Genomic DNA, 11857 nt, shown 5'->3' with positions numbered 1-11857 from the left:
TCTAGCTTCGTCCATTGCATCCGATCGGATGCAGGAGCGTTCCCACAGATGACGCCAAATTGATCCTGTCCGAACGCTGAATCAACGGACGCTGGGCACTTGGCGCTCTCCGAGTCGCTGACGTGGATCTCCGACTGATCGTACGGTCCTCCGGCGAACCTGCAAGGAAGTCGGGCCGGGAAGGGGTTCCCGGCGACGACTCTCCGACGCTCAAGTCAGGCAAAGCTCAACAAGAAAGTGGCTCCAAGAATCGTAGAATGCGTACCTCCGACAAAGGATGAGGGCCTTTATATAGGGCTGTGGAGAAGCGAGTACACACATACCGAGGTGTATACGTATCCTCAGCCCATACCCCAGTAAGGACCTGTCAGTGAGCTTACCTGACCCCATACTGCTACAGTCCAAGCACGTCTTCGATGGGACAACGGAACCCCCTGTCATAAGATTTGGAGTATGGCCTAAATGTAGAACATGCCCGCTGTCAGAAAAAGATGTCCCTTGTCCTTTTCCCCTTGCTACCGGCCGGGCGTCCGGCCGGCCAGCCTCTGCCTTACGTCCGGCAGGACACCTATAGTGGTCTACTTGGGAGATTCTTGGTAATGTGGTTTGTGGAGACTGTTAGCAGTATGCTACCTCATGTCTTCGGCCGAGCGTGCCCTCCGCTCGGCCCTACGATCCTGTACCATGAGCGTCGGGGCCCAGCTTCCTGCTGGGGCGCCTTTTGCCATCAGTTAGACACCAGTCAGCCGGCCGGGCGTTCGACCCACCCATCTCCGGTCGGCCACCTGGCCCTTTGACTTCCACGTGGCGTTGACTCCCCAGAACGGGGGTCCCCTGTTCTTACCGCCGGATCAATCATCAACACAAACATCAAAAAATAAACCCACATCAATATCCTCAATAGGAGAATCAATTATAGGAGGATCAATAACTTTACTTACAGTTTTAAATTGATCTACCACATCACATTCATCATCTGAAAAGTTAATGTCACTACAACACCCTATAAAATTTGGATGTAGATTTGAAAACTTATTTATCACTGCATTATCTTGACAATCCTCATCTGAAGAGTCTTTATCTTTATACAAATTTAAAAATCTGCACTCAACCTTACTAGTGTCACAGAATTTTTTAAAGTCATATTTCTCATTGACCCCCACTAACCTTTGTGGAAAAGGAACCCTTAGTGAAGGTCTTAGGAAAGGTACTTCTAATTTCCCATATTCCCTTTTAGCTTATGGAGGAGATTCAACTTGCTTATCTAGTGTTGGTATAATCAATCGTTGAGGGAAAGGTACTTGTGGCATTTGGGAACCTCTTGGAATAATGGAACTAAGTTCATGTGGTCTTCTATTGTTCTTCTCCTCAATTCTAAACATGTCCTTCTTCAGAAGTTCTTCATAATTTTTTTCAATTCTCAACCCAACATCATCACACTTTTCACTAGATCTTGTTTGCGAAGGAGGGGGATCTTTTTTAAACCAATTTGAAACAATACTTTCAATCTTTGCTCCTAAATGTTTGAACTCCCCGTTCTGTGACTTGTGATTTTCAAAACTCATAGATGGTTGAGTTACAATTTGTTTGACAGACTCTATAACATTTATGACTTGCACTTCTTGAATGTTTGAGGGAAATTTCATCCAACTTATGTTCGACCATTCATGGAGGTTCAATGTCACTTGATCAATTAACATATATGTTTCATCTACACTTTTGTCCATAAAAGAACCTCCAGCTGATGAATCCAATAAACTCTTGTCTGAGAAAGAAATTCTCCCATAGAATATGTGCGGAATCAACCATTTTTCAAAACCATGATGAGGGCATTGTCTTTGAAGACTCTTGAAACTATCTCATACTTCAAACAATGATTCTCCATATGCCTGAGCAAAATTTGTTATGCAATTCCTCATATACACTGTTTTGCTTGGAGGGAAAAAAAGATTTAGAAATTGCTTCTCCAATTGCTCCCAACTTGTGATACTTTGAGGATGGAGAGAATATAACCAAGTCTTTGCTTTATCCTTGATACTGAAAGGAAATGTCATTAAATGAACTGTATCTGCTGACACTCCTTCATATTTCACCATATCACAAATCTCTAAACATGTTTCAAGATGCAGATAAGGACTTTCTGATACTTCTCCTCCAAATTTGTGACCTTGTATCACGAAAATTAACTTTGGGTCTAGTTGGAAACTTTCTGCTTCAATTTGAGGTTACGCAATGGGAGACAAAAATTTTACAGAAAAAGGTGTAGAAAAATTTCTCATGGGCCTGCTTGACATGTTAGTGCTCATGGATATTCAAGAATAAAAAATAAGAAATAAAATACAATATGAAAAGTAAGAAAGAAAATGCAGAATTCAAATTGTAAGAAAGAAAGTGCATAATGAAAACAAGAAAGAAAAGACAAAAGGAACAAGAAAAATATTTAGAATAATTCATATGCCAAGAACAAGATTGCAAGATATGTTTACAAAAGAAAAGAAGAAAGAAACTAAATCAAAAGAGAGAAAAGTTAGACTAGAATGTTAGAAATTAAAAATGCAGAATTAAAATTGCAACAAAAAGGAATTGGCAAGAATTAGAAAAATATGCAAATGATGAAAACAGAATTCTAAAGATTAGTTTCAATTATGCTAATAAAAAGAAAAGAAAAGTTATATTTAGTCTAACTCAATTGATAATCTCTAATGTTATAGCGCAGTCCCCGACAACGACGCCAAATACTTGTTGACTCTCCACTAGTGTACGGAAATGTCGTAAGTAATAATAAAAGATATCGTATCCACAAGGACTAGAATAAGCACTAAAGATGTCTCAGCGCGAGTTAGCTAAACAACTAATCAATGGGTTGACAAGGGTAAAGTAAAACTATTAAAAGTAAAAAAGAAAATGAAAGAATAAAGGCGACGATAAAGGGAATGTTCTAGGAGTTTTAGTTTCTTTATAAGGATTGCTCCATGTAAATGATCTACCAAATCTTATTCCTCAATTTTCCATCATTTGTAGAAGGTTGCCGGTTCTCTCTTGCAATAGACAACCGACATAGGATTGAAATCTATTCCTAAATGTGATCAATTAGGAATGAACCTATGTTGTCCTTACACGGGCTTGCTTGTCATGTGCGTCCCTCAGATAATCAACATACGAATTTATCACTCATCAACCGCGTCAAGATATAAAGATTAATGCACACAATCTATCCTACCTCCTTGAATTATCCTATTTCACCCTCAAGATCGTTCCTCAAACGTCCTTACACGAGCATGTTCCTGTCACGAACATCCATCTCTACAAGATCCACAAGATATCCAAACATCCAATCAAGCATGGTAATTAAACCCTAATCACAACAATCCATACAAGATAGAATGAATATAAACAGGGCAAAATCATAAAAATAGGAAATTGACACATCCACAAGAGTTTTACATCAAATCATCCTTAAAATTACTCCCTCCATCCTAGAACAAGAAATCTACTCCATAAAACAAGGAAAGAAACTCGAAGAAAAGAATATTACAAGAATTCTTAATCCCCTCAAGTCCAAGAAAAGAGAGAAAGAAAACTTGTCTACAAAGAAGAACGTCTTCGGATCCAATCTTTGCTTTCCCAGAATTGATTTGGTGAAGATCCGCCCTTAGATCGCCAGAAATCCCTCCAAGAATGGTAAGGAACACCCCAAGTCTTGTTTTCCCCTAAAAGAGAGAAGATCCCCTCTCAAAACATGAAGGAGGCTTTATATAGAGGTGAGGTTTGGGCGCCACACGACCCCGAGGTACGACTGTGTGAGGTTCACATGACCAAAGCCATTTCCTTCTTTGCCAACGTTACATGGTCATGTGTGGTACACGGTCGTGACATACATCTTTCATGACCCCCCTTGCATGGTCGTGTAGATCTACACGGCCTGGACTGCTTTTGCCTCTGGAAACCTGGCACGACCATGTGGTGTACACGGTGAGAGCCCTCTTGCTCACTAGAAACCCTGCACGGCCTGTGTGGTGTACACGGCCAGGGCTTCCTTGGTCTCTGGAAATCTTACATGGTCGTGTGGTGTACATGACCTGGCTCCATTTGGCTTCAAATCTTGGCACGGTCGTGTGAGGTTCACATGGCCGTGGCAATTTCCTCCTCTGCTGCAGCCCCCCATGGCAGGGTCGTGTGAGGTTAAGGAATGACACCTTCCTTTCTAGCTTCGCTTGCAGATTTGGCCTCGAACATGAATCCTTCACCAAATTCGACTCCTGTGTACAGAAAATGCACAAAAATAGATCTTCGAACAAAAAGAGTAAATATGCTAAAAGGAAAGCTGGAAGTACGAAAATACGTAGGCAAAGCATGTGTAAAGTATGTGAATGTGCGTCAAAACATGCTAAACAAAGATATATAATCTACGCACAACATTTGTTCATCATCTTCTCCTTGATTTATATATGAGGTTTCATTAACTCCCCCATGATCATTGCTATGTGAGTCGAATATTATTTGTTGGGTTTGATTTAGGTTGAGCTCTTTAGAGTTGGAATTTTTATCAAATGTTACATTTATTATGTCTTCTATTCGTAATCTGTTGTTGTTATACACTCTATAGGCTCTACTATTTAATAATTAACCTAGAAAGATTCCATTTATAGTTTTAGAGGTAAATTTGTCTAAGTGTTCTCGTTTGTTTAAAATGTGTACTTTACATTCAAATACTTTATAGTATTTAATGTTTGGTATTTTATTAAGATAGATTTTATAAGATGTTTTATTTATTGTAATTATATTTTAGACATAATATATCGTGTTAACAGCTTTAGCCTAAAAATAATTTGGTAAGTTAAATTCATTTAACATTGTCCTAGCGGTTTCTTGAAGTGTGCAATTTTTCCTTTCTACTATATTATTTAGTTGAGGTGATTTAGGACATGGGAATTCACTATGATAACCATTTTCTAAGCAAAGGTTATTAAACCTTTGATTTTTAAATTCACCTTTGTTGTCACTTCTAATTCTTTTAATTTTTTTAACCTTTTTCATTTTCTATTTGTTTAGATAAATTTTTAAATATTTCAAAGATTTTATCTTTATATTTTAAGAATTTTACCCATGTATATCTAGAGAAGTCATCTATTATAACTAAACAATATAGGTTTCCATTTATAGATTTAATTCCATGTAAATCTAAGAGGTCTAGATGTAGAAGTTCAAGTATATTATTGGTTCAATTTTGGTTAGTTAGTTTATGTGTTGACTTAGTTTGTTTTCTTTGTTGGCATGTATTATAAAATTTATCTTCTAAGTTAATTACTTTTGGTAACCCTCTAACTAATATAATTAGTTTTGTTATATTCCTAGGATGAGTGTGAGATAGTCTCCTATTCCACAACCAGGTTTCCTCTTGTTGTGTCAAGTGACACTTGCGTAAGGATTTTGATAAGTCTATTGTATAAATGTTGCCGACCTCACCTAATAGGATAAGTCTTGGTTGTTATTGTATTGTATAAATGTTGTTATGTCTAAAACCTTCAAGTTTTATGTTAGAGTTTTTAATATGATTTATCAAATATTCAGAGGATGAAAACTATAATCAATATCACACAATTGGCTAATGCTTAGTAAGTGAAAATCAAAATTTTGAACAAGTAATACTTTTCGAATAAAAAAATTTGATTCAAGTTCAATATTACATGAACTTATTACCTTAAGTTTGTCATTGTTTCCAAAGGCAACCGATCCTAAGCTCTTGAGTTTTAGTTTCATGAATTTAGAATTACTATCCAAAATCTACTTAGCTACACATAAAATAGGAATTAATAATTAATCTGAATTTAAGATTTGTAATCTTATTTGATTTTAGTTTAATCTTAATTTAAATTTAATGTAGTTGAATTTAAATTTAATTTAGTTTAGTTAAATTTAATTTCAAATTTAGTTTAATTTAAATTTATTTTAGTTGAATTTTAATTAATTAAATTTAATTTAGTTGAATTTTAATTTTGAATTTAGTTTAGTTAAATTTAAATTTAAAATTTAGTTTATTTTTAATTTAATTTAGTTGAATTTTAATTTTGAATTTAGTTTAATTTTAATTTAATTTAGTTTAGTTAAATTTAAATTTAATTTAGAATTTAGTTGAATTTTAATTTAAATTTAATTTAGTTGAATTTAAATTTTGAATTTAGTTTAATTTTAATTTAATTTAGTTAAATTTAATTTAATTTAAATTTAAACTTAATTTTGAATTTAGTTTAATTTAAATTTAATTTTAAATTTATTCATCTCACTTGATCTATATTATCGGCCCAGATATTCCTATAGTTTTGTGAGATAAAATTTATTTGATTTTTAAGAGATAATTTTAACTGATATTGGATTTAGACTTCACTTTGAGTCCACCAAGCAAGCTTCTTTAGAAAAAGTTTTCAGTTAATGGTGAGATATATGACCTTAAGTATCACAATGGACCACATTCTGAATGTTTCTCTAAATAGTCTTTCCCAAGGGACTTAGTACTAAGCCTTAGTCAAACTAGTTCAGATTAGATTGAGGTATATTTAATTAGTTCTACTAAACTGATTGCACCAGGTTAAGCACATATGATTCTTTTAGATATACTTTCGACTTATCTTCCCTGACCTACTATCATCCCAGTCTTTTCTAGTACTAAGTTAAAATTCTCCCTAGTATTACTATTCCTATATACCCAGATGGGTAGGTCAAGTTTTTAAGGTGATAACTAATTTGTTGCCTCCCCTGGAACGTAGATTTTATATTTTATATTTAAGTAATGAATGCCATTTTTTGGTACATAGTATTGTTTTAATCCTACTTGCTTTGTTAGGTAAGCTTTCGGACAAGTGATAAGTAATATTTGTTATTTAATTCTGATTGATATCTAAGACCGGACTTGTTGTACATGTCTCTTTGTAATTTGGGTATCATGTTAAGGTTCTTGGATCCCAAAGTGAATTTCAACATTCCCTTAAGTCTCTCAACTTTGCCTTTCAATATGGAATTCTCGACCTCAAGTTTTGCAACTTGATTTGGGTTTCCATTTTAAACTTGGTTAGTTAAGAGTTTAGGGTTAACTTGATCCTTAGGGTTTTTGGCTTCCTTAAGGAACAATTCAACTTGTTTCTCAGATTTAACCAACTTTCTATTTAAGCATATGATAATTTTAAAAAAATTTAATTTATAAGTTAGAAGTTACCTTATGGGAACCTTCAAAAATGGATACAGATTTGTTGCTTGATTCATCATAAAATTCATATTCATCTTCTTGGCTCAACTCTGACTCATACTTAGACTCAGATTCGTCAGGGTGCTTTCTTGCCATTAGTGTCAAGAAGTTCTTTTGTCTTGGTTCGTTCATGCCTGATTCCTCCTATGATGACTCATCCCAAGTTGCCTTCAGTGCTTTTCTTCTTCTTGATTTGGTCATTTCTTCTTTGATATTTAGGCAATAGAACTTGTAGTGTCCCTTTTTGTTGCATCTGTAACATGTCACTTCGAATATTGATTTGGTTGGTCGAGATTTTATCACCTTTTTGAGATCATCCTTTGAAAATCTTTTCGTCTTCTTGGTAAACATCTTCTTGACCATGTTTACTAGTTGTTCTTCAGTTGAATCAAATTTGGGCTCGTGTTTGAATCAAGCTTTTGATTTTGACTCCTTGATCCTACAACAAGTATAATACCTTTCTTAGTTTGACTCAAGTTAGACTGCTAGTGTAGTTCAAGTTCGCAAAAAAGTTCATCTAATCAAATTTCAGAAAAGTCCCTTGAAATTTTATAGGCATCTACAATAGATGCCCATAAGTAGTTTTGAGGGAACGAGTTAAGAGTATACCTTATTATGTCACAGATCTCAAGTTGATGGATGATGAGATATAGTCCATTGAGGATATCTTTAATCCTCGTGTGTAGTTGGTTTGCTAACTCACCATCTAACATTTTAATATTTAGTAAGGAAATTAATAGAATGTCACATTTGGTTACCTTTGTATCATTTGTCTCTTCATGTAGTTCAACTAACTTGTCCCACAATTCTTTTGCGTTGTTGAAGGGGCCGACTTGGTTGAGTTCCTCTTTTGTTAAGCCACATTGTAAGGTGTTGAGAGCCTTCAAGTCAATTTGAGCTTTCTTCTTGATTTTGTTTATCCATTTCTCTAGGTTAGAAATTTCTCCAATCTTGTTGACCGGTGTTGTGCACCAAATAACAAACCATTGGTCAATGTTTGTTTTGAGGAAGACTTTCATCCTCTTTTTCTAATATGGGAAATCATTCTCGTTAAAGAGTGGAGGGCGTACGGTGGAATATCTCTCTGACTATGTCATTGTTCTTGCAAAGATAATTTTTTAAACACAAAAAATTTCCAAGACTTTATTTTATGAAAAGAAAAAGTAAATTCTTGATTGATAATTATGTTGGACCCCAGCTGGCCGGCTAGAAGCGGGGTTGAATAGCCTTGCACAAGATAAAAGAGATACCCTACTCGGACTTTAAAATAACACTTGCATAAATAATTAAAGAAATGAACTAAAGGACGAGACTGACAGTTTTTACTTGGTTACAACCGGGGAGGTTTTTAATCTAAGGAAGTTAATGCACTAACGATTTCCTTCAGGCGAAGAAGCCTCTTATAGCAGTGACAGCACAGAAAATAAGAAGCTAAACTAACAAGGAAGAGCGCACAAGTGTTGTATTACAAAATGCATGTTGTTTTTAAGCTTCTAGACCAAGGCTGTATTTATAGCCTTGGTCAAGGCGGCTGGAAGGGTTCCAGGCGCCTAGGGTGGGATAAAATCTTATCCCCAACGCAATGGTCAATATCCACGTCGAGTGGATAGAAACTCGATTCCGGGCACCCGGAATGGGTCCGGGCGCCCGAACTTCAGGCGCTCGGAATGTTAGTTAGAGCCCTAGAGCCAATCATTTGATGATTGTATTATGGACTTATTGTATCATATTCTTATATAAATAAAGGCATGTGTTTTGGTTATTATACTTACTTGTATTGATGTCAAATAAACTAGGTATAATAGCGTCCTTGAGTAGAAGGTTCTCACCTATATCAATCGGTTAGTTGAACCGATAGTGAGATGATATAGGGAACACTACTCTTAATCATTCCTAGTCGAGTATTAACATTCAGGGACAATGTTAATGCAATAAGACTAGCATGTAGGTCAACTCGATGACTTGATCTCACAAGTCATGGATATAGAGATATCAAGTTGACACATGGGTATGCATTAGAAAATGTATACTGAATGACCCGCCATGAGAAAGTATCATGGATCGTTATATGAGTGTCATATACTTTCTTAGGTGGCTATTAGTATGACTACTATTCCTTAGACCTGAAGTCACCATGGTTCCCTACATAAGGAGTTATGTACTTTGGTTTCGTCAAACGTCACCCGTAACTGGGTGGACAATAAAGGCGATTATTGGGTATGTAACGAATTATGCAGAGAGATGTGAGTCATGTAGATGGGATCTATCCCTCCTATATGACGGGAGCAACATCGATATTCTTGATAGAGTGAGACCACGAAGTGCATGGCCATGCCCAAATGAGTCAATATGAGATATTGAGCTCATTCGATTTAGTGAGTCTACTTGGAGTTCAAGATTTAGATTGGTCAGAGGATGACACAGTCTATGCCTCACATTGATCAATCTAGATGTCTAGGATAGAAGGACACTTGTCATATATTGTGAGGAGTCACAATTAGTAGTCACAAGATGATGTTGGATCTCAACATTCTTGTAACTTGGATAGTAATGATGTATTGCTAGATACCGCTCATTACTTATGGTCCTAAATGGGTTTAAGGGCATTGCCAACGTTACAAGAACCTATTAGGTCATACACAAAGAACAAGTGGATGGAGATTAGGTTCATATGATGAACCAAGAGGATTAGATTCATGTGATGAATCAAATTGGATTAAGAGTAATCCTAATTGGGCTAATTGAGTTGGACTCAAGTTGATTCATGTGTTCAATGAGTCTAATTTAGATTATGACTCATTAAATCAATTTAATTAAATGAATTAGATTCATTATATTAAATTGGCTTGAATTAAATGGTTGTATTAGATCAACCATGAGAGAGATTAAGTCAAGTTTGACTTGACTTGAGAGGAAGAGGAAGAGTCAAGTTTGACTTGACTATTTGCCACATCATTAGTGATTTGACATTAGGAGGACTAATGATGATGTGCCACCTCATGGGGGTTACAAATCTATTCTCTTTAATGGCCACATTTAATGAGAATGGGGGTTACCTTTTTGGTTTTGAATGAGAATGAATTTTTCATTCACCCACATTCACATCATCTTCTTCCTCAAGCTCTCTTTTTGCTCCTTCTATTCTCTTGGTCGTGGGTTTTGTAACACCCAAAAATTCTCAAAATAATTATTAGAAATATCCTAGTATTTTTTTGGAATTTTAGGATATTTTTACAGAATTTTTAGAATAGCGGAAGGAGTAAAAATAAATAGAATCGTAAAATAGCCTACGCGGGAATTGAACCCGAGACCTATTGGGTCCTACGACTTATGGTGAACTCTAGTAACCAAGTGAACCCAGCAGGGCTGTGCTGAAAGAAGAGGGAATCAATTATATTTATACTTAAGTTGGGCGAGTTAACCACTTAATATAAATAGGAAACTTAAGTGGGGATTGGGTTTTTCATGTTTCGGCAACTCCTCCTCAACCCTCACACCACCCCCTCCTCTTCCTCACCTCACGGCACACCAAGGCCCCGAGAGACCTAGGGTTTCACTCCTAGAGATGTAAGGGCACCTTCCGGCAACGACTCCGACACGAGGGTGTTCCTCTCCGCGAGAAGAGCACGTAGACGCAAGAGGATCGTCGAGGGAATCGTCTCCACCGGAAAACCTAGCGATTGGATTGTAAGAAAAACTAGCGCAGGAGGTAAGAAACCCCTCACCTGCAGTATAAGTAGTTCTCGTGTGATTTCATGCTTTAGTTTAGTAGCATATGAATTTGTGACACATAGGTTGTGCAATAGCGCACACCAAGTGTTTGAGAATATGTTTCAGCGCAGGAAAAAGGGCAACTTAGACGCTTAATAGCTTAGATAAATGCAATAGAGGCATTTATTTAGTGTATGCAGTTTATTACAGCTTATATGGGACTATGGTCCAATGGGTGGGCTCCCACAGTTGCCTCTAGGTTCAGACAACCTAGCTCTAGGTTCAGATAACCTAGAAATAGCAAGATAAGAAAAAAATTTAGCTATAACCAGTATTTTATTTTCAGCAGTGGCACTGTACTGGACTAGATGTCCATTGGGTTGGGCTCCCATAGTCGTCCCTAGGTTTAGATAACCTAGTAACCCTACTAGATTCGGGACTAGCTACCTCGGGTTTAGTTAGGGATGCGCGCATAGCAAGTACAGTTGCCGGGCCCATCAGCAACATGATTATGTATTTTAATCTATTATGATAAATAGCTTTCAAAAACTCACAAATCAGTGTGTGTATACAGTTTAAATTTAGTTTTAGCTTAGTTTTCGTTACCTCAGTTCATGCTTCAGCTTAGTTCTTTCTCATTGATACACGTGATAGTTCTATGATTAGTTTTGATTTCTATGTTTGGTATGATAGTATGCCATGCCATGCTCTAACATGTTCAGCATATATATTTCAACTAGCATGTTTTAAAAGCATAATTTGCATCGTATGCATGTTTTGTGAGGTAGATGGCTTCTTACTAAGCTCCCGGGCTTACAGATACTTTCTTTTCCTTATACTACAGATAAAGGTAAAGGAAAGATGGACTAGCGGAGACTGGAGGACAATGCGATGAAGATGTGTGTG

At 36.3% G+C, this 11857-nt stretch overlaps 1 non-coding gene across 1 annotated transcript; it reads left to right on the top strand.

Moving 5' to 3' along the window:
- Positions 1–1815: 1815 nt before the first annotated feature.
- LOC121973907 lies at positions 1816–1921 on the top strand. The gene has a single exon (XR_006109813.1). It is a non-coding gene; the product is annotated as a small nucleolar RNA R71 (small nucleolar RNA).
- Positions 1922–11857: the final 9936 nt, after the last annotated feature.

This window comes from Zingiber officinale, chromosome 4A (genome assembly GCF_018446385.1).
Source record: "Zingiber officinale cultivar Zhangliang chromosome 4A, Zo_v1.1, whole genome shotgun sequence".
Taxonomy (NCBI): Eukaryota; Viridiplantae; Streptophyta; class Magnoliopsida; order Zingiberales; family Zingiberaceae; genus Zingiber; species Zingiber officinale.
This window is presented reverse-complemented; position numbering and strand designations above follow the sequence as displayed.